At 37.3% G+C, this 11,854-nt stretch overlaps 1 non-coding gene across 1 annotated transcript; it reads right to left on the reverse strand.

The window, feature by feature from the left end:
- Positions 1–9,356: 9,356 nt before the first annotated feature.
- Positions 9,357–9,488, reverse strand: LOC117695621 (small nucleolar RNA SNORA17). Its single transcript, XR_004604672.1, has one exon. It is a non-coding gene; the product is annotated as a small nucleolar RNA SNORA17 (small nucleolar RNA).
- Positions 9,489–11,854: the final 2,366 nt, after the last annotated feature.

Raw genomic sequence — 11,854 nt, forward strand, 5'->3', positions numbered from 1 at the left:
AGTAAGAAAATTCAGAAAAATACTACATATTCTTATTCATTTGTGGGTCTTACCTTTGAGTCTCTAAATTTGTGTGTTTCAAATCAAGTAAGCATAGATCCTAGTAGCTAGACAAAAGGTCTTTGGGAGACTTCCTGGTTAGTTTTTGTCAACTTAGCACAAAATATAGTTATGTCAGAAGAGAGAACCTCAAATGAGAAAATTCCCTTACCAGATTGTCCTGTGGGCAAGCTTGCGCTACATTTTCATGATTGATGATTGACGAATAAGAACCTTTCCAAAGTATGAGTGGTACCAATCCTGGGTCAGTGGTCCTGGTTACTATAATGAAACAGGCTGAAAAAATTACGAGCAATAAGCCAGTGAGTAGGCATTCCTCCATGATCATATTTTTTCAGTACCTGCCTTCAGGTTCCTGCTCTAACTTCCTTGGATGATTATGAAACTATAAGTGAAATAAACTATTTCTTTCCAAGTCACTTTTGTTTATGGTGTCTTATCATAGCAATAGAAACCCCAAATAAGACAAAAGTTGGTACCAGATCATTGGGTATTGCTGTGACAACCCTGACCATACATTTTTGAGTAGATGGTGGAAGAACTTTGGAATGTTGGGTTCAGAGCTTAGTGAGATTTGTGAGAACTTAAGTTACTGCTGAGCATAATATAGATGATGGAGGCCACATTTGTGAAGTTTCAGAGGGAAGTTCTGAGAGTTCCTTAAAGACTCTATGAAGGTCATTTAAATGATATTTTAAATTAAGAACCACTAAAGTAAAAGTTTTTCTCTGCTGAGACAATTGATTAGAATCTGCTGAGGCTCAGGATTTTGCAGGATGAAGAGATAAACAGACTCTACATTGGCTGTTCAACTATTTGCTACTAATAGATTTAGGAAGATGGGAAAATAATTTTCTTCAATTATGTAGGCATTGATAACTCTACCAGGCTTCAAATGATAATTTTAATCCAATCACACAGATTATCTGGTTAAACCAAATGGGTCACAAAACAAAACTATAATTCATTAGTCTTGGCTCAAGATTCATAGTAATGGAGGCATTGTAAGGGATAGAGGGGTGATAAGGTAGGGTAATAATATATTATTACATAAAGTCCAACATGCCTGCCCAGATGTGTGCTGAAGAAGGATGTACCACTGAGCATGTCAAACAGCACAGAGCAAAACCTGATGGCTCTCAACCCTACATGAAAAAACTATAAGTAACTGAGGAAAGTTGAAAATGGAAGTAGTCTTCCTCAGGGAAGAGCACAATTCTAAATGGTAAGCCTTGAAAGCACACATACAGGTAATATTATGTGGTCTAATTAGTTTACAATTGGGAATGTATATGTATGTACAAATACATATATGCATACAATTAATAATTAATGGAAAAGATGACAATGAATTTGAAGGGCTGTGAATGAGTATTTGAGAGATACATTAGAGTTTCCTTGAAAACATAGATACAGGCAATATTATATGATCTAATAAGTTTATATATGGGAATATATATACACACATATATATGTATAAATACATATATGCATACAATTAACAATTAGTGAAAAAAGTGACCGTGAATTTGAGGGATGTGAATGGATATTTGGGAGATGTCTTAGGGTTACTATTACTGCAATAAAACACCATGACCAAAGAAACTTGGAGAGGATAGGGTTTATTTGGCTTATACATATATACTGCTATTCATCTCTAAAGGATGATACGACAAAAATTCAAATAGGGGAGAATCCTGAAGGCAGGAGCTGATATAGAGACCATGGAGGGCTGCTGCTCACTGGCTTGCTTTACATGGCTTGTTCTGCCTGATTTCTTATAGAATGCAGGACCACCAGCTCAAGGATGGCACCATCTATAGTGGGCTGACCCTCCCTCATCAATCACTAATTGAGAAAGTATAGTTGGATCATATGGAAGCATTTTCTCAATTGAGTTTCTCTCTTTACAGATAGCTCTAGCTTATGTCAAGTTGACATAAAACTATGCAGCCCAGGACAGTTTGGAGGGAGGAAAGAGAAGGGAGTAATGTTGTAATTAAATTGGTAATTTTAAAAGTAAAACAAATTTAATGTGTGAAAATAAGTCATCACATGAATATATAAAATAGTCAAATAATAAATTATCAATAAAAATATCAGAAGGAATTTAGAAAATTAACTTAGTGATACACCTAAAATTTTAGAAAAACTAGAACAAATCATGCCTCAAAACTATACATAGAAAATTATCAAAATCAGCATAGAAACTGATGAAATAGAAGAGCTCAATTACAAAGTATAAATGTAACTTTTATTTGCCAGATGTAATTTTCATCTTGGAGGCTTATTACTGAATAAACTCACTCTATTTTTTTTTCTGAACTTTGACTGGTTGTTTCAACCCAGCTGTTAAGGCTCAAAACTTCTCTCAAAGCTGATTCATTCAAACTGTTCTCTCTAGGCTTCTCACTGAATTGCTCTACTTAGGAAGAGAACTGCCTCTGAATTCCAGGAACTGAACCACACTGACTACAGGGACTGAACAGAACTAAATGGGACTTCAGTAATTCAACTGAACTCAAATGTATTCAACTGAACTCCACTGAATTGCCCTTACACTCCTGATTCAATCTTTACTGCTCTTTTGTAGCCTCTATTTCCTGTCTGTTTTCATGTGAGTTAGTATCCTATCTCTGACTCATTCTATCAAATCCTTCTCTGACTTGTCACTTTGTCTGCCCCTGAATTAGATGTCATTGTTTGGGATTCAATGTGTATCATTCTAGCCAGATCACACAGACCTAGGAGGTCTTTTAATGTGATCCCTTACCAGAGAAGCTATGTCCTAATAATGGTCCATTGATTTGATGATCTTTTATAACTGTAGTCCTGATTGGGCCTTTCATGTGGAAGCGTCTATGACTTGGATAAGATCTTTATCATGTTTGATGCCACCCATAGACTTTCCTGACTGGCAGAAATATAGACAAAACGTTTTCCCAAATGTAACAAATTCTCTGACTTCCATTCTGATGTAAAAACAACTTTAAAATATACAGATTGATCGAATTCAGCAGTTGTTTACTGTTGTTTCTATAATCCAATGCCTTTCAGTTAATACAAGGAATCGATGAAATGATTTTTTTCCATTGGGAAGATAAGCAAGATTGGCAAAATCTTACCTGAATTAATGAAAAGAAAAAGAGAGGACCTTCAATTGATAAAAACTAGAGATGAAAAGAGAGGAATTACAACCAATAAAATACAATTCAGAAAATAATAAGTACATATCTTAAAAATTTATATACCACTAAACCAAAAAATGTAAAATAAGAGATTAATTTCTGGGTTTATATGGCAGACTAAAACTGAATTAAGATAAAATAAATAATTCAGACTGACCCATAGCCAGCAAGAAGAATTAAAACAATACAAATACTTTCAACTATAAAACTTCAAAGAAAACTAATACCAATACTACTAATATTGTTCCATACACAAAAATTTCAGTAGCTTTCCTAAATACCAATGACAATAACCCTTCAAAAATCAGGGGGAAAATATCATTCAAAATAGACATAAAAATAAATACCTGAGAATAAGCATAACCAAATTTTAAAAGACCACTGCAATGAAAATTTAAAACACTAAAAAAAAAATAAATTGAGGAAGACACAATAAGATAAAAAGACATTTCTTGCTCATAGACTGGAAGAGTTTGAGTTTATGTTGAAATCCTACCCCAAAAAAAGTCTACATATTCTATTCGATTATAGTCTAAATTCCAGGGCCATTCTTCATATCAAGAAATCTAATAATTACCAAATTTATATAGAGGCACAAAGGGACAAAGATAGCCAAAAAAGACATAAACAAAAACTATCACAAGAAGTATCAACATACCAAATTTCAAATTATACTGAAGAATCATCATAATAAAAGCAAAATAGCAAATGATACTGGCTTAAAAACAAGTTTAACAGAATAAAATAGAGAAAGACACAAGTCGGTGCACCCTCTGTAACCTTGTTTTAGCCAACGATGCTAAAAATAAGCATTGGAGAAAAACATCTTCAACAAGTGGTGCTGGGAAACCTGGACTTCAAGATATAGAAAAATTAATCTAAATCTTTATCTCCTATCCTGTACATAACTCTAATCTGAATGTATCAGGAACATCAGTATTAAACCTAATACTATGATATGGCTAGAGGAAAAGTTAGAGTGTCTGTTTCAACAGACAGGTGTAGGTAAGGACTTCCTGAATAGAAATTTTATAGCACAAAAAATAAAAGCAACAATAAAAGTGACATTTCATGAATTATAAAGCTTTTGTACCAAAAAAAAAAAAAAACCCAAAAAAAAAAAAACCTCAATTCAGAAAAGAAGTATCTTAGCCAGGCAGTGGTGGTGCACTCCTTTAATCCCAACACTTGGGAGGCAGAGTCAGGCAGATTTCTGAGTTCGAGGCCAGCCTGGTCTACAGAATTAGTTCCGGGACAGCCAGGGATACACAGAGAAACCCTGTCTCGAAAAACAACAACAACAACAACAACAACAAAAAAAAAAAACAAACAAAAAACCAAAAAAAAAGAAAGAAAAAAAGAAAAGAAGCATCTTAAAGAGTGGGAGAAACTTTTCACCAGTTATATAGATGAGAGACCATTAGTGGCTAGAATATAAAAAATCTCATTAAGAAAACAAACAACCTGATTTAAAAATAGGCTGTGGAAATGGAGAAAATTTCCAAAAAGTAGAAATATGAATGGCTAATAAGCACTTACTCATATACCTGAAATAAATAAATCTTTAAAAAAAAAAACATTTTCAGCATCTTTAGCCAATGGGGAAAAACAGTTTAAAATGATTTTTCTTATTGATTTTCTCCCCAGTCAGAATGACAATCATCAACAGTAACAATTGACAACATATACTGTTATGATGTGGCAAAAGTGGAACTCTTACACACTGTTGATAGGCATGTAAGCTAGTGGAACCAGTGCAGAAATTCAAGCTGTACGTTACTAAAAACTAGAAATAAATCTACTGACTTTTGTGTATACATTCAATGTAACTTACTTCTATATAGATATTTTGTTATATATACCAAGTAAATCAGAGACGCTTACACATCTGTGTTCATTGTTGCTTTAATCCTAAGAGTTAGTACATGGACTGAACCTAGATAACCATCATCTGGTAAATACAATGTGATACACGATAGTATCACTTATCTGTAAATAAAATTAAATCATGAAATTTGTGGGAAAATAGTTGGAAACACACACACACACACACACATATATATACATATACTATATATATATACTAAAGTGTGTTAACCATAACTAAGGATGTATGAAAATCCCTCACAGAAGCCTATGAGTTCGTAAGCTAATTAATCACTTTACACATATTTAAAAGAATTTGAGGCGGGGCATGGTTATCAATCTCTTTAATTCCAGAGCTCGGAAGACAGAGGCCTACACATTTTTGTGAGCTCAAGGCCAGCCTGATTGACATAGTGAATTCCAGGCCATCAAAGACTGCATTTCAATAAATGGGGTGGGGATGATATTACAAGAGATACTAATGAAATCCAGAAGACTGCAAAGAAGTACTTCAATAGCCTATATTTCATCAAATTGGAAAATATAAAAGAAAAGAAATTCTGTTCATCAAGCATGGGCTACTGCTCTATAAGTCATTAGTCAGAGAGGCTCCAAAGGTTTCCAAAACAATGCAGACTTTTGGATTGCTCCTGATTACCCACTATAACTGGATGGTAAGACTATTGATAAGACAACACACACTTTAGTACAGGACATAGAGAAATAATGCTAGAACCTCTAGGTTCTAGCTACTTTTCACTGTACCAGAAGGTGCTATGCAGGCTTCTGGGAGAGAAAAGATACAAATGTTCTTACCCAGCACTAGACCTTACATTCTATAAGACTGGCTACCCTGCCAAGTATGGTGTGGCAATGCTGTATTAGAAGTATGAATGTTTACAGGGTAGCCAATAGCTTTCTGATTGGATTGGAGGAATGGCTTACAGAAAGCCCATTACTAGGAAGGTCATAAATCCTAGGGGTAAACCTCTTATTGTTATAAATGGTTATGTTGCTGAACTGCCTTCTAAACATTTAAGTTTATAGTTATAGATCTACACTACTCTCAACTTTCATCAGAGAAACTTCTTTCTGCAATGCAAAGATTCATAACAAGTCAATTTTCTAAGAATATATTACTGAGTGCTCAACCCTAAATTGGACATCTATATCAACTGCCTGCATACCTCAGAAGGCTCAGGGAACATCAAACTCTTCCCTGATTGACAGAAAGACTGTAAAAGCAGGATGATAGGGAGTAGTTTTGTGAAATGCAGTTTTCTGGACATAAGATGACTGTTGTGTGTGTGAATTGATATCATCTGTGGCTATTTGCACAAGACCTGTACAAGATCAAGTCAATGAACACTTCAGTATAAATGAAGGATGGACTAATGAGACCCCATTCCTAGCTGAGGAGCTATTGTCAGTTCATGGCTACTTGATGAGGGAAAATCAGTTTTCTTTACAGGTATGGACGCTAGTAAGTTGCCCAGTGGATGGTCTCACATCTATGTGCATATAGGCAGCACATACCGGATTCATGGGATATAAAAAAAGTCATGAAGTTTGGAAGGAGACATGTTAGTGTGTCTAAGGAAGTTGGAAGTAAACAAAGAGAATATTGTACACATATATGAAATTCTGAAAAAACAATAAATATTTTTTAAAAATTTAACAGGTTTATTTATCATTATTATAAAATTGAACTGTTGAATGTGTTCACTAACACATTTTGTTTGCATTAATGTTTTATGTCTTGAATTTATATTAAAAATTCACACACAAATGAAAACAGAAAAGCTGCTAATACCTGGTTTTTGTTCCCTATTTTTTCACTTGCAATTATATATTTGGTACATTTTGACCCCATGAAAAAATATCTAATGTTCATAACTACTGATAACAGAAAGAAGAAAATTTTTTGTTTATTGTTTTTTCTTTTTTGTTTTGTTTTAAATGCTTTTTATTTTTTTGAGACTTTTTTTATTGGATATTTTAGTTATTTACATTTCAAATGTTATCCCCTCTCCAGGCTTCTCCCTGCTTCAGTGAGGGTGCTCACCAACCTACCTATGCACTCCTGCCTCACTGCCCTGGCATTGCCCAACACTGGAGCATTGAGCCTTCACAGGACCAAGGGCCTCTCCTTTCACAAGGCCATCCTCTGCTACATATGTGGCTGGAGACCTGTGTCCCTCCATGTGTACTCTTTGGTTGGTGATTTAGTCCCTGGGAGCTCTGGGGATCTGGTTGGTTGATATTGTTGTTCTTCCTATGGGGTGGCAAACCCCTTCAGCTCCTTCAGTCTTTTTTCTAACTCCTCCATTGGGGACCCATTGCTCAGTCCAAAAGTTGGCTCTGAGCATCCGCCTCTGTATTTGTCAGGCTCTGGCAGAGCCTCTCAGGAGACAGCTATATCAGGCTCCTGTCAGCAAGTACTTCTTGACATCTGCAATAGTGTCTGGGTTTGGTGTATGTATATAGGATGGATCCCCAGGTGGGGCAGTCTCTGTATTGCCTTTCCTTCAGTCTCTACTCCACACTTTGTCTCCATCTTTCCTCCTATGAGTATTTTGTTACTACTTTTAAGAAGGACTGAAGCACCCACACTTCGGTCTTCCTTCTTCTTGAGCTTCATGTGGTTTGTGAATTATATCTGGGTATTCTGAGCTTTTGGGCTAATATCCACATATCAGTGAGTGCATAACATTTGTGTTCTTTTGTGATTGGGTTACCTCACTCAGAATGATATTTTCTAGTTCCATCCATTTGCCTAAGAATTTCATGAAGTCATTGTTTTTAATAGCTGAGTAATATTCCATTGTGTAAATGTACCACATCTTGTGTGTATGAATTCACATCACATACCCCAATTCTACTGAACTCCTCCTCCCCTCACATCTGCCCCCCACCTTTTGCAAACCCACCCCAAACAGAGAAAAAAAAATCTCATGGTGGAAGCTGTAGTAAGCCATAGTATGTCCTACAGCATTCCCTTTTGACCATACTTCTTTGCTTGTAAATGTTTATTGCAAAAACTTATTGGTGTGAACTAGGCCTCTGGCTTCTGCTACTCTATCAATACTGATAGAGTTTTAGAACCCACTGGAACTCCTCTCAGATATCCTGTTTTTGCGTTGTTTCATGGAGATCATGTAGTTTTAGATCTGTAAGACTAGTCCCTTCATATACTCCAGCAGTTCATCAATGAGGTACATGTTGAGGTGGGCCAATTCAAAGCTCTGGATAAGGTCCTGATATGTATCTGAGATGGGCAGGTCTCTGGCTATCTTGTTCTCATGTCCTTTGGGTCAGCTCACCTGCAGGGTGAGCTCTATCCTGCTGCCTGGCCAAGGTGCAGGGCCCAAGAATGTTGCAGTCAGTAACGGACATGGCCAGTTGTCCCACTCTCATGATTTCAGAGCCAGCTCTTCTGCCTGCCATAGATGGCGAGGAACAAGAGGGGGGGGGGGTCAAGGCATCTCTCCCTTATACATACCCTTGCCTAGAAGACAAGAGGTGGAGCTAAGGGCAGGGTCAGCTTTTCTAGGATGTCCAAGCAAGGAGTGGAGCCAGTTCTGCACAGCTCTCAGACATCAAGTCCCCATGTGTCAGCCCAGATGAGGGTTCCCACCTGGCCTTTGGTAGTAACAGACCCCTGCTGCTACACTGTCATGGACCTAATCGTTGCCTCTAGTAGCAGCACAGGCCAGGATTCCACCATGGTCTCTAGAGGCATCACTGGTTACTCACATCAGGATGTTACTCACTACCTTTAAGACTCCAGTTCTGACTTGGTTCATTGTGCCCACATTCTTCTGTTTCCCTTTCTCTTTCATTTCTCTACCACTTACTTGCTTCTCTGAGTGTTGCCCAGTCTCTGAATGTCTGGAGTTGTCTCAGGAGTCACCTCTGAAGTGCTATGCTCCAATCATGCATTATGGCACAGGGCAAGAGTCATCTTGAGCATGATCTGCCCTCCATCCCAGGCCTGCATGACACTGGACTGGTGTTTATCTCAGACTAGCTCCCTATCCAGGCCCCATTGTGCAAGTCTGGTGGTTGTCTGGGTCTCACTCTTAGCCCAGCCTGTTGGAGTGGCCCATTGAGAGAGTTGTCTGTTTCAGGCTTCCAGACCTGCGTGGCATAGGACTGGTGGTCAAATCAGCCTGACTATGCCCTCTGGAGCTGGCCTGATGGTCATTCACCTTCCTTTTTTAAGTTTTTATTTTTTTAATGAATGTTAGGTTATTAATAATTCAGATGTGCACAAGTCAGAACACTGAACTTAGACATTGCCTCTGTCCTCTCTGCCATCTACTGATGCACATGTGACTCAGCAGCCACACCTGCAATGTTTCTAGGGGCAGGCTAAAAGGGCTTGGTTTGGTTTGGTTTGGTTTGGTTTGGTTTGGTTTGGTTTGGTTTGGTTTGGTTTGATTTGGTTTTTTTTGATTGGTTGGTTCAGTTTCAGGGTTTTTGTTTTGTTTTGTTTTGTTTGTTGTTTTGTTTTGGCTTGTTTGTTTTTTTTTTTTTTTTGAGAATGAAATGTTTTCCCTGTAAGAGTGAATTCTTAAGCATGTTCTCCACGTTCACCACATATGCTGAAAGATTGGGTGTGGTTAGTACATAGTTTCATATCTTCAAAGAGGCCAACCAAGTAGGCCTTACTTGCCTCCTGCAAAACAACAGTAGCTGGACTCTGGAAGAATAGATCTGCTTTGAAATCCTGAGTAATTTCTCACAACAGATGCTAGAAAGGGAGCTTCAGAATCAGTAGACTTCTGATAGCGTCTGATTTCACAGTAGTTGGCCTATAATGATGAGGCTTCTTCAATGCTCCAGTAAAGAATGCACTCTTGCTAGCCTATTGTTTCCTGTGTACTTTACCACTGGTGATTTGCAGGCTGTCTGATTTGTAAGAGCCATGTTATGGCAACCTCCTTATATCCCTGGAATTAGAGAGCTTGATGGACTGTGGAACCTGTGAACACAATTTCAAGATGGCTGATTCTGAGACTGCCCCTTAAAATATATGTGTTTTTTATTTTTAAATCATGTGTTTAGATTGAACTTCCTCAGCCATTATGTTCCTGGATCTGCAAACTTGCCTCCATTCAGATTTTGCAATCCTTTTAATTTTAAAATTACATTTGATATTTATTTGCAAGGTTAAATAAGTATAAATGCAGCCAATGGTAAAAGTGCAGATGTCTAGATAGCTTTACAAATTGTGGAAGGAATTAAGGTGGACTGGAATGCAGAGAAAGAACTATTTCCTAAGGGTGAGATTGGGAAAAGTGTGAAGAAGCATATAAAAGATCTAAAAAGACAATTCAATTGTTTTTCCCCTCATCAACTGCCGCAATCCTTTTGTTATGTTAAATATTTCCCATGTATTAAATTTCAACTTTATTCACTATTTTGCCTTTATTCCTAAGTAAAATCCATTCATGTTCTATTTAATAGCTAGGGTTTTAAAAGTTAGGCAGAAGTGGAGGGATTGACTTGTCTGGGATCTGACTAGGGACTACAAATACTGGCACAGAATCACCTCAGGAAGAAAGGCTAGGTCAAAGTGGAGATTGTAAAAATGTAGGCTGGAACAAGTAAATGTCCAAAATGAAAGGGCCTGTACCTAGCAGCAACTGTGGTCTAGGAAGCAGATTTGGGGAAAAAAAAACCAACAGTGTTCTTAAGATAGCACTAAATGCAACAATAAAGAAAGCTTCTAGGGGGTAGAGATTGTGTAGGTTAGCTGGTAGAGGGCTTGCCTTGCATATACATATGGGGCCTGAGAGTGGTCCCCAAGAGTCATAAATCAGGCATGGTAGAACATGACTATTAAAAGGAAAAGTACAAGCTCAGCACCCTGAAGACCAAGTTCTCAACACAAAGGATATTTATTTGTTACCTGGTGGCAGAGGCAGGGGATAAGAGACAAGGACAGGAAATAGACAAGAGAGAAGAGGAAGGAAACGAGAGAGGAAAAAAGGGGGATATTTTTCTTTGGGGAGAGGGGCAGGGGACTTGAGAAAGTACTGCCTTTGGATAGAAAGGAGACAGATATGGCCCATAGGAAAATGGTGTTTTATAGATAAAATAGAAAATCTCATGTTAGGATGAGGTGTTTTATTTTAATTGGGATTGTTAGATAATTTTTAGGGGGTTCTTGATTGCTGAACTTCAATTCTTTGATAGCTGGACCTTAGTAGATAGACTCAAGGAGGCTGTAGTAGCCAAATAAGGAAATGGACCTTAATGGTTAGCTTTAGGAATGTAGTTCTAAGCAGTTTTAGCAAGATGGAGGGAATATGGAGGACAAGGCCTGCCAGAGCCATGCTCACCAGAATCAAGCTGCTCAGAGTCCCTCCATCTATAATCTCTGCACCTAAACTGAGATGGAGACCAGACAATCAGAAATTCAAGGTATTCCTCAGGTGTACGGAGTTCCAAGCCAACCTGTCTTAGAGTATGTACTTTTAACCATAACTGGAATGGTAATTTAGAAAATATACTATGAAGAACAAACATTATGGGTCTGTTCAAGTAATGTACTTTATTGTTTAAAATAGTAAAATCACACTTGTTGCTTAGTCTGCATCAATCCCCTTACTCTAAAATAGATTAGAGAATAAACAATGTATCTTTAATAAAAAAACAACATGATAGATACAGTAAGATTGTATAATATACAATACTGAAAAACAGAAATTGCATCAGAGATATGAATAATA

Source organism: Arvicanthis niloticus, chromosome X, assembly GCF_011762505.2.
Source record: "Arvicanthis niloticus isolate mArvNil1 chromosome X, mArvNil1.pat.X, whole genome shotgun sequence".
NCBI classification, from domain to species: domain Eukaryota; kingdom Metazoa; phylum Chordata; class Mammalia; order Rodentia; family Muridae; genus Arvicanthis; species Arvicanthis niloticus.